The following is a 13,651-nucleotide window of genomic DNA, read 5'->3' as shown; positions in this document are numbered from 1 at the left end:
AAATAAGTGGAATGATCCCTGCAAGCTTGTCCAATTGCTCTTCTCTCATTGTCTTAAATTTGGGAAACAACAGTTTGAAGGGAAGCTTACCATATGAATTTAGTAGACTAAGGCAATTAAAGTCATTAGTTGTTCATGGTAATATCCTGATTGGATCTTTTCCACCTTCAATATCAAATTGTTCATTTTTACAAGTTCTTGATATCGGGAACAACTTTTTTGGAGGTGAAATGCCACCAACAATTGGAAATTTTTCCATTCTAAGAGTATTGGTGATGAGGAAAAATAATTTTATAGGGAATATTCCTTCAGCCATAGGCCAACTAATATACCTTCAAATCTTGCTCCTTTCTTCCAATCATTTCTCAGGTTTAATTCCACACACAATTGTATCATTGCAAGCAATGACAATAGAAGACCAAGATGGTATTGTATTGTCCAATTTTTATTATGGGCAAATATATCGGGATGGATTGGATATGACTTCAAAGGGTATAGATGAGCACTACACATATATTCTTTCCACTCTCACAGCCATAGATCTATCAAACAATGAATTGGATGGAGGAATTCCTTTTGATTTTGGGAATTTAAAGGGGTTAAGGTTTGTGAACCTTTCAATGAACAATTTTAATGGGACCATTCCAAGTAGTTTGGGAGAAATGGGCCAGCTAGAGTCATTAGACCTTTCAAGAAATAAATTTTCTGGAAAAATCCCTATGGAGTTTACATCTCTTAGCTCTCTAGGTTTCCTAAATTTATCAAACAACCACCTTTCAGGAAGTATACCCCAAGGAACATAGATGAGTACATTTGGAGAATCCTCTTATTCAGAAAATTCTAATTTATGGGGGTGTCCCCTACCCAAAAATTGTTCTTGGCCACAATATATTCCCCGTCCTCCTGAAGTTTCAATTAACAAAGAAAAGAAAAACACTAAATATCCTTTGTATGGAATAGCATTAGGATTGTCATATGGAGTAGCATTTGGAGGAATAGTGTCATTGATCTTGATAAAAATGAGTTGGAGAAGGAAATATTTCAGTAAAGTTGATGCAATCCTAAAAATTGTGTTTCCTTGGATGAAGGACTTGACACTATAAAAGGATACATCTATAAAAGGTGAGTTATTTTTTTTTCTTTGAAGTAATTGTCCTTATTTAAAATATTACAAAGTTTGAATTTAAATAGAAATTAGTACTTAGCTTTTTAGACAAATTCTCATTGGTTATTTTGTCTATTACTTGTGGATTATTTGTACTGCATTTAAATTTAATAATGTAATTTCCTTTTATTGTTATAAATATGTGTACAAGAATTTACTTTTGCTAAGGTAGACTTTTTGGTGTATTCTCCTTATTGAAGGCAAAAACACATTATTGGTGGCTTCACCCAACATATTATTATATATAGTTTGATTGTTACGCTAAATCAAGATAAAAATTGTTCTTTCATAGACGGAGGACCTGGTACTATAAAGGGGCACATCTATAAAAGGTGAGTTATATTTTTACTCTATGAAGTAATTATCCTTATTTAAAATATTATAATGTTAAAATTTAAATAGAAATTAATAGTTAGCTTTTTAGACAAATTCTCATTGGTTATTTTGTCTATTACTTGTGGATTATTTGTACAACTTCTAAATTTAATAATGAAATCCTTTGATTGTTATAAATATGTGTATAGGACTATAATTTTGCTAAGGAAGGCTTTTTGGTGTATTCTCCTTATTGAAGACAAAAACAAAAATAATGGTGGCTTCATCAAGCATATTATTGTATATAGTTTAATTGTTATGCTAAATCCATATAAAAATTATGTTTCCATGGATGAAGAACCCGACACTATAAAAAGGATACATCTATAAAAGGTGAGTTATAATTTTTTTCTATGGAGCAATTATCCTTATTTAAAATATTGCAATATTAAAATTTAAATATAAATTAATAGTTATATTTTTAGAAAAATTCTCATTGGTTATTTTGTTTGTTACTTGTCGATTATTTGTACTACTTTTAAATTTAATAATGAAATCTTTTGATTGTTACAGATATGTGTACTAGACTTTTTTTTGCGAAAGAAGGCTTTTTGGTGCACTCTCCTTATTGAAGACAAAAACATATTATTGGTGGTTTCACCCAACATATTGTTGTATATAGTTTAATTATTATGCTAAATCAAGATAAAAATTGTGTTTCCATAGATGAAGGACCTAACACTATAAAGGGATACATCTATAAAAGGTGAGTTATTTTTTTTCTATGAAGTAATTATCCTTGTTTAAAATATTACAATGTTAAAATTTAAACAGAAATTAGTAGTTATCTTTTTAGACAAATTTTCATTGGTTATTTTTTCTACTAGTGGATTACTTGTACTACTTTTGAATTTAATAAGGAAGTCCTTTGATTGTTATAAAGTTGTGTACATGAAGGCTTTTGGTGTGTTCTCTTTATTGAAGACAAAAATGCATTAATTACTTGTGGCTTCACCCAACATATTATTGTATATAGTTTAATTGTTATGCTAAATTAAGATAAAAATTGTGTTTCCATAGATGACTTGGACCTGACACTATAAACAAACACATCTATAAAAGGTGAGTTATAATTTTTTACTATAAAGTAATTATCCTTATTTAAAATATTACAATGTTAAAATTTAAATGGAAATTAGTAGTTATCTTTTTAGACAAATTTTCATTGGTTATTTTGTGTATTACTTGTGGATAATTTGTACTACTTTAAAATTTAATAATGAAATCTTTTGATTGTTATAAACATGTGTACATGACTTGTACAATTTTAGTTGGCCTAGTGAGGGGGTATGGTATGTACATGACTTTTTTTTGCTAAGGATGTCTTTTTGGTGTATTCTTCTTATTGAAGACAAAGCATATTATTGGTGGCTTCACCTAGCATATTATTGTACATAGTTTAATTGTTATGATAAATCAAGATTATATAATGTAATGTTTGCAAATATTTAATCTATTGCACATGATTTTGAAATGGCCTACATCTAATAGAAAGCTCGTATATTTACATGAAAAAAGGAATTTTTTTTTAAAATAATCACTCTGTTCATAAATATGAAAAAAAAATGACTGTGAAAAGCCTGATGTACAACAAATAATCTAGTTCTAAACATTCATATGTAATCAATATGAAAATTGGGAAAAAAAAATTAGTTTACGTAAAAGTGATACTTTTCTTCCTTATTTCACAAGATGGGATATATAGTTTTTTTTAACCTATTCAGATTATATATTCCTAGGTTCACATTTCTCATTGGCATCATTCTATTCAATGCATTTGTCTACAAAAGTTTAGAATATTTTTGTAGTTTAACACTTAAATCATTGAATGGATTTCTAATGAATACACTATTTTTTTGAAGTAATTGTTGATCTATATAAAGATCATTATGGATCTATATCACACTTGCATCATAATATTAAGTTAACTTTCAATTTGATCTTGCTCATATTTCCAAAAGTACTAGTGAAAATATATTTGAACAAAAAGTTGCTAGAATCACATATAATATTTTTAATTGTTTGGAGAAAACTATAAGCTCTACAATGTGTGTAAGTATGCAAGTACCATCTGCTAATGAATTAATTCATTACAAGGTGCTTTCTATTTATTCTATATTTTGATTATAGCAACCATTAAATAAATAATAATAATTTAAGTGAACCATAACTATTAAAAATAAATATTTATGTATTACAATGTTAAAGAAAGCATTAAAAAAAAAAGAAAAATGAATGAATAAAAATATTGCATGGTAAATAAATAAAATTATTCAAGTGGTTGAGTTCAAATGATTTTCATATTAAAATTTTGAATTTGGAATCCCTCAAAAATATCAACATTTCAACATCAATAAGACAAGGTTGTCCCTTAGCTTCCTTGTTTTATGTGCTCATTGCTAATGCCCTTGGATACCTTCTACATCATACTAAACAACAAAAAATTATCCATGGCATTTCTCTATCAGGTGATGAAGTGGCTTCAAATTCTCATTTTGTTGATGATATCTTATTATTTTCAAAATTCTCAAGAGGAGCTCAACTAACTCTTGAAATCTTAGACTTATACTATGCTTCTTCTGGCTCTCTAATTTCTCCTAATAAAACTAAATTTTGGATGAATTTAGTTGATCAATCACCCTCTTAGATTCCCTCCCAATGGAAATTCAACTATCATGGTGTGATCTCAAGAAACCTTGGCAACCCGTTTATGATAGGAGTCTCATTGTTTGAAATGTTGAAATGGTTCATGCTCAAATTAAAAAGGAAGATTGAACATTGGTTAAACACATTTCTCTCAATGGTTGGTTCCATTCAAATTGCTAATTAAATTCTCATAGCCAACCATGTCTACATTTCATCTTGTTGGCTCCCTTTGAAAAATAGATATATTTCAACAAACACAATTGATTAGAAGGTTCTTGTGGGGAAGATGGAATAATAAAATACGACATGTTGTTGCTTCATGGTCACATTGTATTCAACCAAAAAGAAAAGCGGGTTAGGACTGATTGACCCCTTTACACAAGGAGTTTTCCTAATTACCAAATGGATTAGAAGAAGTCTTCATGGAGTAGGACCTCCTAATTACCAAATGGATTAGAGGAAGTCTTCATGGAGTAGGACCGTTGAGGTCACTTATTAGACACTGAATTGCTACCGCTAGAGCCAACAATGCTTGGAAAGAAGTTGGGTGGAAAGATAAAATCATTATGGCAAGATACTTTCAACCTCAATCTTCTAGAAAACTTTTAAGCATATGGAAAGTGTAGCAGCTTGTGTTTCCCCTTCTTGAATGAAATGAATAAGATCTTAGCCATGAAATGAGCTTATCATCTTCATCTATTTGGTGGAATCAATTGATATGCTTTGATGATCAACTTTCTCTTTGTTCCCAATTACAAAGTAAGATCTTATTAAAAAAAGGTGTCTTAGAAATTACAAACATTTGGGACTTCACCTCATCTACTTAGAAAAGAGACTTGCAACTTAAACAAGAGTTCAAACTTGTTAGACAGTTCAAATAACTAGAAGACAACTGAGAGGGGGGGTGAACCAGTTGTCTCAGATTATCGGAACCTTAAGCAATTTAAAAATTTAATACCGGAACCCAAAACATTAATACTGGAATGCTTAAACCAAATACCAAAATAGTAGATAAACCAATTAAGGATAAACAATAATCAGAGACTAGATACCATCTATTGAGAAAAATGGTGTCTCAACCTTGCATTTATGCGAGGTTACTATTTATAGTAAGTTTTCATTTAAGCATGAAATGGTGCGAAACTCTCCCTGAAGCTTCTGGTTGGCTAGATAAGCATTCCGGTAAAGTTGCGTCGCAAGGTCACAGCTAGTTTTGAAGATATTAAAGTTTTTGTCTTGGAGGGGTGCAATAAAATATTTAAACTTAATTTTGGGGACTTTAGAGGCTCCAAAATGCCCTAAACAGTGGCCATAACTAGCGAAGCGGGTTACAAGGTGATAGAGCACTTCGCGAGCTTTCCGGCGCTTCAAACGGTTCGTCAATCGGACACCCGGTTCTCAAGTTATGGCCTCCGGAAGTTTGTACTCCTGAAATAGGAAAAATAATTTGTATCGGATACATAAATGAGCTGTAAAAGGGAGCGACACGTGTTGATGTGTGCTTTAACATGTCATAGGGCATCTAGAAGGGAGATAAGGTCGGCTACACCTTATTGGGTGGTTTTAGCCCATGGTTTTGTAATACCATTTGACGGTTTCTTGTATTGTATCTCCTATTTATGAGGTGTGTGAGATAGAGGTTGTGTGTAAGAGTCCTATGGCTATTGAGTTGTCTCTTAATCTCTGATTAATGGTACTCCTACGAAGAGCTTGCTCTGCAAGTATGTTGTAATCTGTTTTTGATTGCTGAATAAAATATTGAGCTGCTTTTGGATGGTGGGGTTTTTCTCCCGAAAGGGTTTTCCCCACGTAAATCATTGTGTTGTGGTATGAATGCTATTATATCTATTTCTATTTTCTGTAATTGTTGTAATGATCTGAAAAAGTTTTGCATTACCCTCCTCTCAAGGTTAGTGTAGGAAGTTGTTTTCGCTACTTAACTTCCTTACACCATCCACATGACAATAATATTTGTACATGGAAAACCCGGTAAAGGGAAAAACCATAGTGGGAAGCCTACCCATAGTCAGATAATACTTTTGTAGTAAGTATGTGAATTACAATTGAGGGGCGTGTATTTCTAGGAAGGCCAACAACCTAGAGTGCACTGCTCATCACAAAAGGAGTCTCACTGACTACATAGAAATCCAGACTACAATCTGGAAGAATGAATGAATTGCAAAGATGGCATCTCCTATACCTGAATACAATTCCAGTTAAGCTCAATACCAGAGGACTAAATCCTCTTACATAAACCCAACTCGATCTCCAATTATTGACCAAATCCTCTGCTTGAATGATATTACATTATTCGCACATTACATATCCATATGTCTTTCCTATATACTGATATCATCTACAATGAGATCTTACATCATATATATACAAACCCTCGACCATAAACAATCAGGTCGGCCACCAGAAAATAAACCAATTACATAATTACAAAACATGTCGGCCTTAGACCAAACAAATAATATCCAACCCATAAGACATCTCAAAAAGACATCGAGAGGTCTAATCCACACATTACATTAAGCTGGTCTGTAACCTAGATACATCGAGACCTAATATAGGTCCATACACGCCAAAGCAATAATCCCAATCCACCAAGTCTCGAACATGATCACCATCAACATCCTAATTCTCCACCAGAAGCCACACTAATACCACTTATGCATATCATCAAAGATCTTCATCAAAGCTCTGTTGATGAAACCCTTGCTGAAACCACAAACCAAGCTTCCAAGCAAACAAGATAGCATCCGATCACTAGAACAAAAACCAACTGCCTGATTATGAACATGAGTAAGCCAATTCCATAACCAAAACATACCAGAGTATACCTGATCATGCCAGATCCAAACCAACCAGAAACCACACAACCTAATGGGGCCAGAAGAGTGTCGGTAAAGCATCCAAAATAGCTAGTGTTGACATCAATGACAAAACATCAATGCAACACATAATCAATTCCTTCAAATGGCCAACAATCTCCCCCTTTGGCATTGATAGAAACACTAAATGTGAAAAACATCTAAGTACCAAGAAATGCCAAACAAGTCTCCCCCAATGGAAGACAACCAACAATCTCCCACTCAAAGATATAGCAATTAAATTCTGAAATAAAGACCAAACTCCCCATGTGAATGATATCTCTATAAATCTTCATTTTACACATATATATATATCCCCATAATGTATACAAATCCTTAAGTTTTTCACATCAATATCTCTCTCCTTTGACATCAATGCCAAAAATCTAGCAAAAATATCAAAGAAAAAATAAAAATTACTGAAACATAAGGATAACTACTCCCCCTAAGCAGTATCATCAGTAATAGAATGAATAATATCTCTGATAATACATACTGGACTGATGCCAAAAAGCATTAATTAGTTCTTTGTCGGAGGGGCAGAAACCCCTAACCTGTCTCTTAGGAACTCAAATGATTCTTTAGATAAAGGTTTAGTGAAAATATCTAAAATCTGCCCTTTAGTGTTCACATAAACCAATATAACTTCATTTTCTTCCACCTTCTCCTTCAAAAAGTTATACTTGATAGATATGTGCTTTGTCTTAGAGTGAAATACTGGATATTCTTTGATATGTCAATAGCAACAAAGTTATCATAGTGAATAACTACAGGTCCAATGTAATTCACTTTGATATCCTTCAACATTTTCTTCATCCATAGAACCTATGTATAGTTAGTACCCGCAATAACATACTTAGCTTCAACTGTAGACAAATAAGTACATGATTATTTCTTGTTGATCCATAAAACCAACTTCTTTCCAAGAAATAAAGCTCCACCAGAAGTGCTTTTCCTGTAATGAACATCTCCAGCCCGATTAGCATTTGTATATGCACATAATGTAAAGTCATCATCCTTAGGGTACCACAAACCATATTCAGATGTACCTTGCAAGTATCTAAAAATCTTTTTCACCGCACTCTCATGATTTTCTCTAGGATCACTCTGAAATCTAGTTGCAATACAAACATCATTCATTATGTTAGGCCTAGTCTCAGTCAAATAAAGCAGACCTCTAATCACAAATTTGTATCTTTTAGGATTTACGAGTGCAAAAACATCTTTCCTTGCCAATTTCTCACTTGTATCCATAGGACTACTTACCAGTTTAGAATCCCCCATACCAAATTTATTCAACAATTCCCTAGCATACTTAGTTTGATAGATTTAAATACCTTTATCAGTTTGAGTAATCTGCAAACCTAAGAAAAAATTTATTTCCCCAATCATAGACATTTCAAATTCTTTCTCCATATTCTTAGAAAATTCTATGCACAATTTATCTTCACCTCCAAAAATGATGTCACCAACAAATACTTCAATAATTAATATATCATCATCAATGATCTTATAATATAAATTATTGTTGGCATTACCCTTAGTAAAACCAAGCTTCAAAAGATATTTATCCAACCTTGCATACCAAGCTCTAGGTCCCTGTTTCAATCCATACAAAGCTTTCCTTAGCCTGCAAACCATGTTTGTATCACCTGAAAGTGAAAAAACATCAGGTTGCTCAATATAAAGTTCCTCATCAAGGTCCCCATTCAAAAATGCACACTTAACATCCATATGATAAACCTTGTAGTTTTTATGGGTAGCATAGGCAATAAATAATCTTACAGCTTCAATCCTAGATACAGATGCAAAAGTCTCACCATATTCAATTCCTTCCTTTTGAGAATATCCTTTACAAACCAATCTAGCCTTATTCCTTACAACTTGACCATCCTCATTAATTTATTCCTAAAAACCCATTCAGTTTTAACAACATTCTTATTTTTTAGGTCGGGGAATTAAAGTCAATGTGTTATTCTTCTCAATTTGATCTAATTCTTCTTCAATAGCTTTCAACAAACATTCATCTTTACATGCTTCAATTACTGATACCAGTTCAACTTGAGAAAATAAACATACCTCATTACTTGCCAGTCTTCTTCTTGTCATCACTCCAGTTTTATTCTCCCCAATGATCTGATCTTCTAAATGATTCAATCTCACATACATAGGAATCTTCTGACTCTCTATTCCTCTTCTTGGTTCTTCAGTTGTTGTTGAATTTTTTGATACTGCCGCAGTAACTGGTTCAACATTGTATTCTGGTAAAGGTGCTACCAATTTAGATATAATCATTTCCACCATCGGTTCTTGCTCATTAACTCTGATTTGACTTCTATTCAGCTCATCCACCTTGACATTAGCGCTCTCCACAATTCTCTACAATCTCTTGTTATAACATCTATATGCTTTGCTTTCATTAGAATAACCAAGAAATATGCCTTCATCACATCTAAGATCAAATTTTCCAATATATCATCTCTCCTGATATAGCATTTACTACCAAAGATTCTGAAATATAAGTAAAGGAGTATTGCCAAACCATAATTCATAAGGTGTCTTACCGGTTCCTCCTTTGATATGTACTTTGTTGAATGTATAGACTCTTGTTCTTACTACTTCTCTCCAGTAGATGTGAGTTAGACTAGCTTTCATCATCATTGTTCTAGCAGCATCGAAGATAGTTCTATTCTTCCTTTCTACAACTCCATTCTACTGAGGTGTCCGGGGAGTAGAAAATTGTCTCCTTATACCATGCTTCTCACAAAAGTTATTAAGCTCACTAGATGTGAATTCTCCATCATGATCTGATCTCAAATATTTTATCTTCAATCTCTTCTCAGTTTCCACTTTAGCCTTAAATATCTAAACTTTTCAAAAACCTCAGATTTCTCCCTTAGAAAAGTAACCCACATCATTCTAGAATAATCATCAATGATTAGTATGAAATATCTATCAACTTGAAAACTTTTAACTCTAGCAAGGCCACACAAATCGGTATGAATAAGATCAAGAACATCATTAGATTTATCTTGTATACTCTTAAAAGAGGTTCTCACATATTTTCCCATTTGACATTCTTTACATGTACTAGATTATAGGGCTTAACAATCTTAGGTATATCTCTAACTGCCTTAGTTGAACTGATCTTTACAATGTAATCAAAATTCACATGACATAGCCTCTTATGCCATAGCCAACTCTCATCAATTTGTGCAATCAAACATGTTTTCTCACCAGAATTCAAATGAAATATATTACCTTTTGTCTATGTACCAGTTGCAATATCCAAACCAAATCTATTAATGATTTTGCATTTTCCATCCTTGAACTGTAATTGAAATCCCTTATCCACCAATTGTCCTACACTCAAAACATTATGCTTCAAACCTTAAACAAAATAAACATTATCAGTATTTTGCTTACCATCCAATTATATAGTTCCTTTTCCTTTGATCATACATGATTTGTCATCTCCAAATTTAACTAGACCACCATCACATTCTTGCAAAGATAGAAACTTCCCTTTATCTCCAGTCATATGATGTGAACAACCACTATCAATTACCCATTCATCCTTGTCTTCAATTTTAGTAGCAAGTGCCTTCTCTTTAGGTACATTCTCTTCCAATGTTAGAACATCTTCCTTGATAGCCAAGAACACCCATTCCCTCCCATTGCCAAAATCACTAGTAGAGTCTTTTGTTGGTTCATCATCAAAATCAGTCACACCTTCCTCATCCACTATGTAGCATGATTTATTTCTTTTTTTCTTGTACTTATACTTATTCTGATATCCAGGGTTAGGCTTAAATGATCTTCTAACTCTTTCTTCAAATCTTGAATTCCTTTCAGGACATCTAGATGCAAAATGACAAATCTTATTACATGCAAAACATTTAAAAGGTTCTTTTCCTTCATACTTACTTCCTACCAGTCCTTTAGGTACTCTTCTAGCAAATAGTTCTTCAATTTTCTTAAACTCGTCATCTTCTCTCTTCATATCTATTGGTGTAAATAATTATTCATCTTCGATATTATTACACTATACTTAAGTTTACTTAGGTACATGCATTTAATAGTAGTTTGGGTATGAGACACTTGGGTGTGTGTGCCACAATGGGATAGTGTGTGTAGGAGAATTTCCACATTTTACCATGTGTTTATCTTGTTACTACTCTATCATATCAACTGATTGTCGAGTGATAATTCCACCTTCAGTGGGCGATCCACCTCATGTGGAATATTTTATTGTTTCTCCTACCTACCCACACCTATTTCTTACCTACCCTTGTTTCTTATTGAGCCACATGTCATGTTTGTGTGATCACATATCCATAAGTGTTTCCTATATAAGGAGGCTCATCTACATTGTTTGTATGAAAATTCATTGAACATCTTGTAATGATCCAGTTGATCATATTTTGCATCTTGATAGAATATAATTTATTCCTATCATATATTTTGTCTCTCTTATTTATGCTTTCTATTGCCTCTAGATCTTGTCAATTCTCATATGGTATTAGAGCCATTAGAGTGTCATTGGTTTGCCAATTGAGAGAAATTTGAGGTTTTGCATTTTGGAGCTTTCTATTGCAGGTTCTCATTGGATCTTGTTGGGTCAAATCTGAGGTCACCATTGGATTGAGGAAGTTTGACAAATTAAGAATCGCCTTTTTTTTCGTCAAAATCTGACATCTGAGGCCAAATCTAGAGTTGTTTGAAGGTGGAGGGTGGTGACTTATCCCAGCAGTGATCTGCAATTTTGGAGCATTTTTGGCCAAATCCATCATCGCCATTGCGCTCAAAAGGCCCAAAAAACCCAAGATCGACTATCAATTCATCAAAATCGGCCTATGTTACCCTGAGTTGAATTTTTTTTCCCTCCTGGCCCGTCGTACGGACTTGCAGGTATAGGTATGAAATTTTTTAAATTTTTTTTGTTTATTTTTTTTTGCAAAATAAACAAAATTAATTTTTATTAGTATGGGGGGGGGGTTCCTTATTGGCCTGCAAGCATACCTACGGGTACCGTAGGCCACTTGCAACTTGCGGCTCGTAGGTGTACCTGCAAGTTTTTTTTATTTCAAAAAAAAAAAAGCCTTTTTTTCATTTTTTTTCTTTATTTTCTAATTAAGTTTTTTTTTTTTAGATTTTAAAAATCTTTTAAAAACACGAATACCATGGAATAAGTCAAATTAGGAACACAATTTTTTCTTATCACTTCATACCTGTCTTCCAGTGCTTCCAACCAATAGTCAAGGGGGGGGGGGGTTGATTTTCTCCTTTATATCTCTTGGCCACATCCCAATCAGAGGCATCTTTTTCTATAGTATTCTATAGGGCTTCTTGGTGGCATCATTTTCATGTTTCCAGATTTGCACTATCATGTTGTATGCTCTTGCATGAGCAATGTTGTACTCACACCAACATAAAGTGCCACACCTCTTTATATCTTGTTTTTGTTGACTATTTGATGTATTCCTCTTGTACACATAGATTAGGAATATCTTGTGAGACTTGGTGCATAGCTCCCATGAGACTTAGATTGTACCAATATTTTTTCCATTTACGAGTATCCAGATGATGCTCAAAGCAGGTTGTCTCCATGCCTGATCTTTATTTTGTTGCAGTGAGTGATTCATTGTCATCAACTTGGTACCTGGTTTTGTCACACTTTGACATTATTGGTGCAATATTGCTTCTCTTTCTTCCTTATGGGTAGGTATTTTGATCATCATCATTGGACCATCTTTGCAGGAGATTCAACATTGAAGGGGGCCTTCATGGTCTCTTCTTCTCATCATTGAGAGAAATGTGTGCTTTTTTCATTTCTTTTTTGGGAGAGAGTTTTTTACCATTAGGTTTTTCTCTCTTTCTCCATTCATGGGAGATTGCATTTGCATTTGTACATGGGTACCTAACATGGCCATGTAGCCAGGACCCATCTTGCATTGCTTAGTCATGTATACACCTAAAAATGGTCTGAAGATAATTAATTGAATAAGCAATTATTTAATTAATCTCCCTCCCCAATTTAATTGAATTCATCAACAATTTGATTAAATCCTCCACTTTCATCTACTTATTAATAAATCCAAGGATTTATTAAATAGGTTCATCTCACTAATCTCCTTTGATTAATTAATTCCTTCCATCAAAATCATTTCTTCTAACCATTTAATTAATTAAAACAAATCAATTATGAGTTGTTGAAATTAATTAGCCTTTTCCTATTAATTGAATTTCTAAATTCAAATTCTCCTAACATTTAACCACCTAACCTAACCATTCCTAAACCTAACCCATTATACCTACCCACATGTTCCCTTTCATCCAACCTATTCTAGAACCTTTGTGAAACTTGTCACTAAGTGTTCCCTTTCATCCAACCTCTTCTAGAAGCCTCTTGACACTTGTCACCATAGAGATGAAAGATGTTCCCTTTAGTCCAACCCCTTTGCCAACCTCCTCCAGTTTAACCATTGATATCTTCAAATCAATCTTGACCATTGATTCCTGCCACCTCACCCCTAGCCTTGGGAAATCCTATAAATAGACCCCATTTTGGAGCAATAATGGTCCCAAT

At 33.2% G+C, this 13,651-nt stretch overlaps 1 long non-coding RNA gene across 1 annotated transcript; it reads left to right on the top strand.

Annotated features, from left to right (window-relative positions):
• Window positions 1-909: 909 nt before the first annotated feature.
• On the top strand, window positions 910-1,838 carry LOC131066044 (uncharacterized). The gene is made up of 3 exons (XR_009111542.2): window positions 910-1,122; window positions 1,366-1,497; window positions 1,690-1,838. It is a non-coding gene; the product is annotated as an uncharacterized LOC131066044 (long non-coding RNA).
• Window positions 1,839-13,651: the final 11,813 nt, after the last annotated feature.

This window comes from Cryptomeria japonica, chromosome 11, assembly GCF_030272615.1.
Source record: "Cryptomeria japonica chromosome 11, Sugi_1.0, whole genome shotgun sequence".
Lineage (NCBI taxonomy): Eukaryota > Viridiplantae > Streptophyta > Pinopsida > Cupressales > Cupressaceae > Cryptomeria > Cryptomeria japonica.
This window is presented reverse-complemented; position numbering and strand designations above follow the sequence as displayed.